Source organism: Pinus tabuliformis, chromosome 2_1, assembly GCF_031772625.1.
Source record: "Pinus tabuliformis cultivar Carrire ecotype Pingquan chromosome 2_1, CPIR1, whole genome shotgun sequence".
Lineage (NCBI taxonomy): Eukaryota > Viridiplantae > Streptophyta > Pinopsida > Pinales > Pinaceae > Pinus > Pinus tabuliformis.
In genome coordinates, this window is record NC_142299.1 from 555,527,128 (window position 1) to 555,541,445 (window position 14,318).

The 14,318-nt window shown below is 31.9% G+C and overlaps 1 pseudogene; it reads right to left on the reverse strand.

Moving 5' to 3' along the window:
• Positions 1 to 791: 791 nt before the first annotated feature.
• On the reverse strand, positions 792 to 1,235 carry LOC149201581 (putative inactive patatin-like protein 9 pseudogene; annotated as a pseudogene).
• Positions 1,236 to 14,318: the final 13,083 nt, after the last annotated feature.

A 14,318-nucleotide genomic window follows, 5' to 3' on the forward strand; every position in this document is an offset into this window, starting at 1 on the left:
TAATAAATAGTTAAGGTGGAAATTGTAATTAAGTTGCTAGGTAAATTTATGGAAAAAATTGTGTTGGGATTCAATCAACTAATGAAATAGTCCGATTAAGTTGATAGAAATAAAAACAAATTTTAATTCTAAAGAAAAAATAAGGCAGTTAAACGTGATGGATTGATTAAGCTAGCATGAAACTAATATAAATTTAATTGAAGAAAGATAGAGAATAATACAAAGTACGATAGGTACCTAAAAACTGATTAAAATGCAAAGTAATTCATTTATTAAACTAGATTAAACCAGATTCATCGCAAATTCATGCAACCATTGAGGGGAAAATATTGAATGAGAATGGAAAGTATTACATACGTGTAGCTCCAATTTGCCTCGCGAAAGATGTTGAAAGATTTGTATCATACTAAAGTCTCGTCTCTCCTCTTTTTTCCATTGAGCTCATCTAAGAAATCAACATTAACATCCTCCTCCTGCAACGTAGGATGACATGAACACGGTACCAAGAAATAAACACACAATCAAATTGACAGAAAATAATGATATATAGATGGAATTCGATGCCGCAAAGCTTAAAATGATACAATATAAATGGAATTCGATGCCGCAGAGCTTAAAATGATACCATATAAATGGAATTCGATGCCATCCATGCATACGATCATTGATAAACATACATGCGTTGCTTTCTGTCACCAAAAGCCATGCTAACTACATGATCCACAATATCTGAGATTTCTTCACTCACAATATTCATAATCGGCCTTGCCCATTCCACTATTCCCCACTTTTTATGGACAATCAATTGCTCCCGCTCCTAGGGACAACACCAAGATATCATCCACCCCATTAACAGATGCAAAGTCAACCTTATTATTCAACACATGAGTAATGGCCGCTGCTGTGGGATTGTTCATCACAAACCCTCCATCTACTCCCACAATTGTTGTTTGCCCGTCCACGGACTTAACGGGAATAGGCATCTCAAATCCTGGAGAGCACATGGTCACATGACAAACTTCCCACATAATGAACTTGTAATTTTGCATGTGCTTTGCACTTGCCTCTGCGAACAGGAACGGTGAACCACTGCATAAATCGTAGCAAGGTATCAGAATCAGGTTCACTGTGTCTCTCAATTTTAATAGTCGCCCATTTCTACTTCTAAATAGACCCTGCATATTGATGCAGCCACTGCCTTGAGCCTCAGGATTAACCTGCCGAGTAACCCACATGATGATGGCATTTTAGTATTAACATGTGTTTCGCCTTTTCTATAATGAAATACATTGTCTCTTGGACCGTGTAAAGAGCTCTGTTGTTTTCACCCTTTGTAACCAAGGCACTCCTCTCCCACTTCCTTCAACGACTATATTCCCTTCGCAGGCCCCTTTCAAAGTTTCATAGACTCCAAGGTTTCATGGTTTCCATTATATAAATGCAAGTGGCCATTATCAGAGTGCAACTTGGAATTTTCATATTTTCCCTAATATAAAAGCAAATGACCATTATTCAAGTCCGATAAATTTCTTTCTTGTAATATGCTTCTTTTGTCAGAGAATATGATTTTGTGCGAATATGCCTATAAAAAACTCCACAGTCATGGAATTTGTCAGAGATTATAACAAACTACACGTGCCCATTACTTGTCATAAATTCGTTTGAACTTTGGATGTTATCCAAGCGCCCACTACTCTCGTTACATGTCACATAGGGCAACCACTACTTGCGCATGTGCGTTTAAATTCGTTTCAACGGTTCCGTAATACAATATAATATTTATCATAACGATTCCATGTAGCGAATTAAAATTATCTTACGATTTCATTTTCCAGTGCAGAGATGCGTTGCTTGTGAACAAGATCAAATGTTGTGTACCAAAAGTTCTCCGAGAAACACAGACATGCAAGGCTATGATAAAATTTGGATTGTCACGCAATGTATGTACTAATATTGAAGCATTAGAAGATATAATTAAAGGAAGCGTTATACGTATTAATACTAAAACAGAAGTTAAAAAATATCAGCCTAGCTTTTGCTTCAAAGATCCAAAATAATTTGTAGGTTGTTCCATCTTATACCATAGTTTGGATCGAAGAAATTTTGTCGTTATAGAATTTGAGGGCGATGAATGGATGTCTGTTTCAATCCAAAAGAAAATAAAAAAACCACATAAAACATAAATAAAGAAAGTATCATATGCAAAGTTCTGGAAGTCAAGTACCATTATGTATTTCTTTTATGAATATACATTTTGTCTAAATAGAACATAAATAAAGAATGCAATATATGCAAAGGTCGCGCACATTATGTATTTTTTTCGGCGAATATATATCTAATACACCTCGATCTTGATGAATTCTTTGTTCATGATAATTTTTGTGTATGAGATTTCAATATCTTTATTTTGACTGATATTCTATGATTAAGGTAGAGATTTGACCATTATTTTTAGGTCTGGTTTATTTGTAAATGAAATAATAAAATTAATTTTAATTTTATTATTAAAGATATTCAAAAATATGTTTTATGTTAGTTATAATTAAAATTTAACATTTAGTATTAATTTAGTAATAATATGAATTCTTAATTTGTAATGTTTTAAATATTCAAAACATATATTTTAGTATATTAATTTTTTTTTTATGAAATTGAATTTTAAAATATAATTATACTCATTCAAAAAGCCACTACATTATAAAAATGAAAATACTAAATGCTCAAATAGAATTATTATGTTTTAAATATTTATTTTAATAAGAATATATTTTATTTTAAAAAAATAAAAATATGATAAGGCTATTAAAAAACAACCAAAAATAACACTGAGAAAATGAAGAAAGAACTAAAACCTATGGACCAATTATTTTAATACAATCAACCAACTTCAGAAAATACAAAAAGAGAAAAGATTATAAAAACATTTTTACTAGACGCATATACAACCACTACAATAACTTATGTGTGTGGGTTAACACATTTTTTAAGGTTGTAACAAGTATGCATTTATGTATTTATATTTAGATGAAGTCATTCTTCTGAGTTTTAGTTAAGCCTAGAATCTAGCTCTATGTCTAAGTATTCCTTGATTCTCCGCAACTATGCTTACTTGGTAAGGGATGGATTTGTAAATCGATAGAAATGAAGATTTGAAACTTAAATTTCTCGGAATGTCGAGATGCCTTTTATTTTCTTCTCACAATATATTTAGACAAGTCTCCTCTTTATTAACAATTTGAAGAAATATTGTCATTAAGCTAAGAGGCTAGTTTAGTAGAGAGGCTTATTCTAAAGCCCTGTATGAGGGGGATTTCTAAATTTGTTTGTTGTTCGGTCCCCTTTTAAAATAAAATTTAAAATTTAAAATTATGTTTTAAAGAGAAAAATAATGTAGCCTATCATAAAAATAAATGAATGGAAGTACAAAAATATATGAGTAACACTTTTAAATCTTTCACTTTTGAAAAATATTTCAACGAGAGATTTAAATAAACTATTTGAAGATCTATCTCAAGTAATTTATGTGGATATGAATTTCATATATATTTATATATAGAAATAAATTTTCTAAAATAAAACATTCTAATGTTGTATATAAAAAAATATTCAATGTGGTTTATCAATAAAATATTTTAACAAGAATTAATATGGACATATACTTAAAAATATACTTAATAATAAAAACTACTTTAATTTGCTTGAAAAATGTCTAGATATACATGTGATATATATATATATATATATATATATATATATATATATATATATATATATATATATATATATATGTATATATTTATTCCTATATGTATACTCTATTTATCATTCAAGAATACAATTTAAACAGTAAGCAAACACATTGTATTTTACACTATGAAAAGGTTTGCACACGAAATTTGACTGTCTCAGCTCATGTTACATTTGTGCTTAAAGATGGCTCTATGTTGGTAGATGCCTTAAATTTTTTATTATATTGTGTCACTGGGCAAGTCTGACCTTCTGTCTCAAACCAAACCAAACCAGACCAAATGAGATCGCATGACTGCCCGAATTAGTCTTTATTAAATTATTTTTACAAATGGAGTATTTATTTGTACCCTATTACAACATTCATTAAATAGTTTCCATTATTAGTTTCAGTTCTGTTTTGTTTAACACGCAAGCGCATTCAATTGTGTTTATGATAGCATTTGATTGTGTTTATGATCAGATATATATTTTTGGTGTAAGGCAATTGTTACACAGTAATTTGTCACCATTGGTCACCGTCCCTGATACCCCTGTTTCCGTACGTTGGAGGACGCATTCCGGGACCTGTGAGCAGTGACATAACCTAGAAACACTTGCATCATGTTCCCTTAAGTATGTACTTCATGTTCCCTGAAGACACCTCTTGCAAAATATCTCTGAAAAGTGCCCTTTTTCCATTAGCGCGGGTCCACAATGTACTACCCGCGCCAATCAATGAGATCCTCAAAAGAGGGTGCGACCATTGGTGCTCTGCCTTAGAACAACACCCGCGCCAACCAAGTTTGGTAAAGATTTTTGACAAAACGCGCGCCTAGATGTTTTTTCCCTTCAAGTCATGAAGTCTCTTGAGGATAAAGCTCATCTTCTAGATGTCGAGAGTCATCATCTATCCTTGACATCTATCCACAGTGGCTTTTTGGAGATAATGCCAATCCATAATGGGTGTCCTGATGCATTGTATCTTCCTCCCCTTCTCCATCTATAAAAGTCTGTCCTCATGCATTTGACAAGCTAGTTTTTGAGTAATGCTAGTTGTGATAATGCTTGTCCTGAGTGATAGTAAGAGTCTTGAAGCATAGGGAGGTTATGCTGCCGGAAGTCTGAGAGAGAGAAGGTCTATTGTAAGACATACATAGCTGCTCGCCCAGCCAGAGGAGGGGTTCAACGTCAGAACCTTGGTTGTATCTTTCTCTGTTGATTATTCATTAATAAACGACTATCATTATGGTTCCGATCTTACTGTTCATTATGATAATGTTTGATCTATTTCCTTTCTGACTGATATATAGTTGTATTTTAGTGGATTTTATGCTTGTATTCGCTTCGTTCTTTGCATGTGCAGGTATCCATTCGTGGGGATCGTGAGGATCGTGACCTGCCGAAGCAAGGGAACGAGAGTATCAACTCTTCTTCGACATTAGCATTGGACTCCAGGTTGGTTCTCATAATCCACTTTCGATTTGCAACTAGCAACTTGCATGGTAGCGTGAATTGATTGTTGCTAGACCCATTTCGGGCTAGTGGGATCGCCTCTGTCCGCAGAGGGGATTTACCTCTCCAACAGCAATATTATTAATATATATATATATATATTTTTTATGTCAGATGTTATTTTTTTTTTTCTGAATCCTTCTCTTTTTAGGTATGGAAATGTATATTTATTTGACATGCATTTAAATATTGTATAGTTATTATTTTATTAAAAATACTCATATTATAATGTATTTTTTTTTATATAAAAACTGATAGAATGTATATCTTTATTTTTTATTTTTTTTAAATTAAACTCTAAATAGAATTATGGGGTTTAATTCTTTTATTAGTTTTGTAAAGTATATTTCATGTTTATAATGTCTATAAAGTTGTATATTATGACCATATATATTTATTAAAAGAATAAGTTCCACTTAATGCTGAGTAATGTTAAGTCAATTCAAGTTTATAAATTAGATTTAAGATTTGTGTTTTAGGCTTAGGATTATGCGAGGGAAGGAGGAAGCAAAAGGAGGGAGAGTGAAATATGGGAAGAAGGGAATTGGAGAGAGAGTGGCTAAGAGAGAGTGTCAGAGACTGAGATAGATGTTAAGACAGGGAGATTCAAGGGGGAGAGAGAATGCGAAAGAGGATGAGACATAAAAAGGGAGAGGGAGAGAGAGAGAGATAGGAATAAATGGAAAGAGGGAAGGAGTGAAAGAGACATAGAGAAAGGGGGAGAGAAAGTGGGAGAGAAAGAGGGAAACAAAAAGAGAGGGAGAGGTGGAGAGAGATAAGGGGGGAGGGTTATTGAGAGAGAGTTATGGATATTGAGAGAGAGAGAGAGAGAGAGAGAGAGAGAGAGAGAGAGAGAGAGATACGTAGTGAATGTAGGAGAGGGAAGGGGGAAGAGAGGCAGTGAAGGTGAGACAAGGATAGAGAATGTGAGAGAGACATTGGGAGAGAGATAGAAAAGAGAGAATGAGGTAGAGAGATAGAGATAGGGGGAGAAAGAGATATAAAAAGAGAGAATGAGAGAGGAAGTAAGAAAATGAGAGTGGGAAAATTAGAGAGGGGGAGAGGTGAAGACTTTTACAGAGAGAGTTAGGAGGATATAATGTCAGAGAGTATGTGAAAGAGACATTTTGAGAGTGATAAAGAGAAATATTGGGAGGTAATGAGAGAGGTAAATAGCAAGAGAAAGGGGAAGAAAGTGAGAGAATGGTGAGAGAGAGAAGGAGACAGTGGCCAAGGGGGGAGGAAGTAGAAATGGAGCGAGCAAGAGACAAAGAGATAGTCAGGGTGAGATAGGAAGAGAGAGAGGGAGAGGGGGAAACAGAGCATAATACAGAGATAAAGAAGGTGATATATTTACAAAGAGATATAGAGAAGGATAAAATTTCATAGAGAGAGTCTGAGAGAGACATAGTAAGAGTCAGAGAGAATGATTGAAAAACAATGTGAGAGAGAGACACGAGTGAGAGCTAATAGCAAGAGTTATAAGGAGTTGGAGATAGAATGAGAGAGGGACAAAGGTATGGAATGAGGGAGGGCCTATTTTGACCCTTCAACATTCTTTCAAAATATATTCATACACATTTTGCATTCATTAACCATCTGAAGTAATATTCTCATTGGCATTTATTGCAAAAAGGGTTTTTTGAACTAGCATCTCCCATCTTTGCTCATGAATCTCTATTCCCTAACTCCCATGACGAGAACCATGAATTTATGCTAAAACCTTTGGAGTGTTGCATCTTCGAAATTTTTGTTATTTTCCACATAGAATTTTCAGGGATGAGGAAGACAGCAAGGGGGTTGTACTTTGTTTGAATCGATCATTGAAAATTTTAAATGAGATGAAAAACAACTCTATGGTTTCATTTGATTCATTTGATGCTAACTCTACTTCTTGTAGATTTTATTTTCATTGAGAATTACTTCCCATGATTTTATTTTCATGGTAGGATAGGAAATTTTTCTGTATAATGTATTATTGTTTACATTGTTTGAACAGATCATTAACAATTTTAAATTAGAAATGGAAAAAATAGGGTTCTATTTAATTTGTTTGTTTATAATAATGTTTTTTTTAATTTCACTGTGTAGCAAACATTTTCCTTTTGGGAGATATTTAGATTTATTTATAAAAAGACTCCTCTGTGTCAATACCATTTTATCTATATTATGTAAATTTGTGTTGTTGAATATATCTTTTGCAAAGGAATGGCCTTACATGGTTAATGATTCTCTAGGTCATATATATGATTACACACCATGAAATGCCTACTGTGTGGATATTTTCTTAGAAATTTATTTATTTTAAATCATGTTTTTACTTGGTTTATTTTCTATACATTTATCTCATTGAACATGCATGACTCTATGGAGGAATATTTTTCTAGTTATTTATTTTACCCTCAATGATATTTGTGTAAACATGTTTAGACCATTTTTTGTAAGTAACACTTGAAGATTTGATGTTGAGTAATATTTATTTTTATATTATGCATTTTACATTTGTTTTCGAGGTTGTATTTTTTTTAACAACCTTGTTCTTTTCATTTATGCTAAAACTTTATAGGAAACACAATATAATTTATTGTGTAGGTGAACAAACCTAGATCTACCCTAAATCCAGATCAAATATTTCGAGGTGCAAGCCTCTTTTGTGGGTGCAAAACTTGGGGAAAGTTTTGCAACTAGAAAGGCATAATCAATTTATTAGCTTAATAGATTCAAATTTAAGATGCATCTAGGATTTTTTTATACCATACGTATTATAAGGATTGTATGGATGTTTATAAAGAATGAACTGATGTCTCCTAACATTTAATATTATGTTATATAACTATGATAATTTTAAGCGTGTTGAATATAATTGTGTTTATCCCATAAAATCATATAAATAATATGATTAATATTGATACGTAGAAAGAAATATTCATCATATTTGTTTTACCTGCAACATTAAATGGTGACCAAAATGCATAAACTATTACAAAATTTTAGATAATATTGTTTAGTTTTAAATAAACTAAATGTTTAACTTTATATTTTATTATTTTGAAATTATAATTTCAAAAATACTCATGAACTTTGGATTGAAGTAAATGATCAAAATTATAATTCAAATAACAACATAAATAACTAAGAAGATATTTTCTTTATCTTCTCTTCACCAAAAACTTTGAAAATGTAGTTGTTAATTATTTTAGAGAAGAGGAATAAAATAAAGGGTTTTTTTTGGTATTATTATTTTGTACTAACATAAATATGTTTCATCATAAAATTCATCCTTTAAAGAAAGGGTAGAAAATTCATTTCTATGTTGATATTTCAACTAAACTAGATTTATGACTAGTCTAAAACAACAAAGCAGAAATTAACTTTCATTACCGCAAACAATCCCTACATTTCACTTTCTAGGTGAAGATGCATGTTTACATCTCTATTAATCCCTCTACAGTTGTATCCATTATACATAGATATATTATTGGTATCAGAGATAGATATATGGTTGGTAAACTCTCTCACTCTATAACTTCTATTGGTGGCAGGCAGATATCTGGTGACAACGCATATCAGTGGCCATTGATTTCAAAGATCCATAGTTTCCTAGAATTTTTACACCACTCAAAAGATTGTGTTGTTTTAATTCTTGGTGCAATCAACCATAGTAGTATAAATGAAAGAACTAGTTAATAAGTTACTAGCTCGCCAAATAATTTTTAAGAACTTCTCTATATCTCAAAGAGAATCTTCTATATTATAAGTGATGGTATATCTTATTTATATCCATATCTCTATGAATATGAAACCATACACATTAGTGTTACAATTCATGGAACGAAATAATCACATGTGTAGCTAAATGTTTGAAAATATGCTTGAGACTAGGATAAAAATAGTACCCTTTAGAGCTTAATTAAATCTAGCATCTAGTAATTACACATCTCCCTTATACGAGGATGTAGAGCACCAATAATGCAATCAATATATTTTAATATTTAATTCCATTTATTGATATGATATTTTACAAAGTTTTCATAAAAAAGATTGAAAGGTTGTTGATCTCATTTTCTCTTAATGTTGCATTTATCCATACTTCAATGATTAATGACATCATAAATGAAACTAGAAATTGGTCGGTTCCTATACATGATAGATGTTTCTTAGTCTATATCTTGGTTTCATAAGAGTACAAGGGAAATTTTTTATTTTAGTGGCATATTTTTACAAGCTTCCAACAAAACATGTACAGTCTCGAACATTATTTAAATGAAAAAAATCTTAAAAACATAAATTTAATTTATAGATTTTATGAGAACGTTAATGTGATTGTAGAAATTATTTTTAAATTATCTTTTTTTCATTATAATTTATTTAAAATTTTGAATCCAATTGTATCCATTAACTTTATAAAAGTATATATTTGAATCAAAAATTCGTTTGCAAATATAAATTATATATTGATAATGCATCCGTATTTCATTATATTATACCAATCTAACTCGCAAATGCATATAATTGGTCAATCCACATATGTATATATTTTTTTTAAATACTTATGATTTTTTTTTTTACTTTTAAAGTAAAATATAATAGAAAACCTTTCATCGTTTAGTTTCTTATCATTCTCTAATCGAATGAATGTTTGTAACAAGTTTAGCCCACTATTTATGTCGTTCCATTCAGTTGTTTAGTCATTAACATTTTCCACATGTATCATTATTTATAAACTAATGATCTTTCTTGCATGGCTATAGATGTTTTTTTCCTTTTTTGTTAATTTGAGAATTTTCATTATTTCATAAGATTACGTCGGTTTATATAATTTTCTATGATCCTATTGTCCTCACCCATACCCTATTTGCTGGCCAGTAGGTAATTACCAAAAATTATAGCCAATTACCAAAAATAATTTTTTAACTAGAACAAAAAAGACACATTATATTAGAATACCTTCAATATCAAGATGCTCCTAGATACAATTACAAATGATATGAATTTACAGGGACATTATGCTCTAGACTAGATCATGGTGATGGAGGAGGCCTAATGTCACAACAGATGTGCTTCACCGTATAGCCTGTATCCCTTCGAAGTAATCCAATTTATGTTATAAGAGCCATTGTACCCTTTGCATACTATCCCAACAATCAAGAATATGTGAATGGTTTCTTTACAACTCATTCATGAGACTAATAGTTGTATTCTTGTCTTCATGTCAGGCTTTGTTGATTTTCTCCATAGGTTGGGTGATATGTCGAAATTGACTAATAAGGTTGTATTGGGAGGAAATAAGTCCTAAATACTAAGGGTATGGGCTAGAATGGGGTAGAGGGTCTCACCATGCTCTGAATCTCCCACAAGGTATCATCCTTGTTGAGCCCTATCTACAGTTCCATTTCTAGCTCTACCTCATTAATAAAGCATTGCACTCCAAGCTATATAAAAATAATTCTTACAAACCAAAAAACTATTTTCACAAAAGAAATCAATACACCGAGATAGAATACCCCCATAACCCAAATATGTACATCATAGACATATATAAGTGGTTAGGGCTAACATTCACAACCTAAGTCAATAATCACACCAAACCCTCCATCAAAACACCAGAAACTCAAGGTCCTTATAAAACGAGGACAACCAATTGATGCTAGATGAATCTGTGTATTCTAGTCCACCCACTAACAAAATTCGCCCCATCATCAAAACATAAACTTGGACTAAACCAAAACCTCGTAAACAATCGTAATATCAATCAAGAAAATAAAGATCCAATGTCCATGGTTAATTAAGAATAAGGCCAATACTGGTGAATTATGGTAGTTCTTAACCCCCATCAAGATGAATACATAGATGATGAGATCAAGACATATATAGTGAACTTAGCTTAGTGATGTATAAACCATTGGCATACCCCTCTGTGAAAAATATTTCCTAGTACATCTCGTTGTTTCTCTAGTGTGTATCATTTGACCAAGAGCACTATTTTTTCTACCACCTAGTATTGTAAAACCAAAAGGAAACTTCCTTTAAAGAGTCAAATGAGTCCTTTGACTAGACAAGCTTGGAATGATCCTAGAATCATCTTATACCTTATAGAATTTAATATTTCCCATATTAATTCTCATTTGATCCCCAGTTCGAGCATGTAAATCCCTAGGTCCCATGCCTGAACCAATGCAGCTACTCCCACCTCCATCATCTTGTTGAAAGTAATAAAAAATCATCTCATCAATTAACATAAATTCACGTGTTCTTACATGGCTCGGGGGTGTCAAGACAACCATCCTTAATTATAATTAAGGTCGAGTTAGTGGCAGGAACCTTCGTGAGCCTCACTTCATGATGTTTTTTCAATGCTAATGGGCAGCTATCAATATGTATTACTTGCATGTCTATTTGGATCTTAATTCGTGATTGAAATCTCCACCATCTTAAGGGGATCCCCTATTGGGTAAATGTGGAATGAGGAATGTGACATGCAACCACATGGGGGAGACTTAAAATGCATTGGACATTTTTTTAGCTATATCGTACTTATTTAATTTTTAGTCTTTCTACATAATCCATTATTATGAAAAGATATACTCTGGTAACTAATTATATGTTAATTTTTTATTTTAATATATTTGGATGACAGTGGGATGCATTACATTTATACATTAAAAAAATATTGATTGGATGATGGAATGGATTGAATGATCGAAAAAATAAATTTATGGTAAACTATCACGGCATGGTGTGACTACATTGGTCAATGAAGTTGAATGTGGTAGAGACACCTATAATAATGAGAAACAAATTGATTTATAAAATGGTTTAAAACATAAACAGGGTACCATGTCCACCCATACTATTTATTTATTTTTTAATATTTTTTTTCTATGTTAAGACTAAACTAAGTACCCACGGGGAATTGATCTGGTGACCTATCGCAAGGAGTGCCTTAACAACGCACTCATTCTCCGTCAATCCAAAGCCCCGTGGGCATTTATTTTTTAATATTATATTGATTTATATCGTCTATTTTTTTTTAATTTCCATAAATTATAGGTATAAATATTTTCATCAATTGAGAATGCATTTTTACATGCATGACATTACACAATTAAAACACTATGAGGTTATGTGGTGTAATGTCCACAAATTCTACATCAAAAAGTTGGATGAAAAGATCAAAACTTCTAATATTGGGATTTTCGAAGTATTTTAGGTTACTAATTCTTCCTTAAGAAGTGATAGACATCCAAAAGTCTCTCAAAATAGATACTATTATTTGCAATATATACTGGAATATGACTTTAAATCCTTCAAAACATTTTTGTTCTACGTTAAATGGTAAATGTTACAAATGAATGAATGTGATCTTGACATAATTGTTGTGGAACATGGTAATTGATTTACCATGGTTAATATAATAAATATTAAGATTATTTGTGATGTTGGATGCTGATATGGAGGGTTTGTTGTAGGCCTTGCTCACATCACTCTCAATTTCCAAATACCCTATTTTTCTACTATAAATAAGAAAATAGGTGGAATCGTTAGAAATGCAACACACGATTTTAGACAACAAGGGCACAATTCACATTACGACATAAATTAAGATAAAAAAAAATAAGTCTTAGACATTCTAAGTTATTACAACATTTCTTTTTAATTCACCCTAGCAAAGACGATAGGTCCTTCCATGTTCTAGCTAGACCATCTACCATGTACAATTTCTGGCCAACAATATTGTAGGCTATCAAGGAATCTCACTAAGATATCCTAGGACCTTCAAAGGCTCCACTAAAAGATAACATCAAATAAATAATTTCACAGTTGGAATGTTTTACTTCATAAAATAGGTCCTAAAGGATATTTAACTTGTATGACACTATCTCCATTAGCATGAAATGTTGGAGTTATTTTCGAAGGATTTGTCTCACAAATATTAGGTCATGCAATGTGTCAATGCTAGCATTGCAATACTTCTCTTAACTTTATCTCACACGAACCCTAGTGACCATAGTCTAGACAATATTTAACCCTTTCATCACAAAATAAAATGACCACAATATGATTACAACAAAAATACATGGATTATATAGTGATAAAGTTGCAAGAATGGGGACACTGTCCTCATTTTATAAGATAGGTGAGTATCCCAACAATATAAAATGGACCAAGTGCACAAAAACCTAATATAAGCTATTAGGGTATATCCACATCAATAGTAATTTATTGAATATATACAAGAATAATGTGGTGGTTGGAATCCACCTCCAAAGTGGTGGGGTCTCCAAGCTAAGGCTCCACATTTCAATCACTCCTCATTACATGGCTTTGTTCTCTCTATAAATAGGCTCCAAGCTTTAGTGCTCCTCAACATATCCTAATTTAAAACAAAATCCATGTATTACACTCTACAAGCAAGAATCCCTCAATAGAGCCACTCAACATCTTAGACTATGTTGTGTCCTTGTGGTGGTCCTAGTGGGAAGTCTGCTTATCCTAGTGCATGTTAAGATCCTATCAGCAACATCATGCATGTAATGTAGATGATAATTTAATATATGATATCTTCTAAAATCTAGATGATTTTAGTGCCAAAATACACCTCTACACATATATCAAGGACAATCATCCATTTATAGTAAGAGATCTAAATGTTGAGAAACCAAAATAGTCTATGCTATATCAAAGGGATTAATATTTCCTGGTTCAATCCACATAACATAAATTTTACCAATAACATAGTGTAAACATCTTGATACAAACGAGAAAGCTAATACTTCTTCTCAACGAGGAAAATAATTTTAGTAAAAAGAGTATTCTCCCTCTAAATATCCATTGCACTTTCTTTTGAAAAATTTTAGCCACCATACATTCGGAATAAATCCATAATGGCATGAAAAGAACCATATCCCAGACACTACTCCAGATTAAGGAATCACAATAGACCACCTCTGAAAAAATTGAATTCTCGTCGATGAAATAATTCCATTGAATATGGTTAGAATATATCCTAGGAGGCATACTTAGCTTCATCAATAATTACATCCATATTTAAATCTTCTAAGATGAAAGGCTAAATA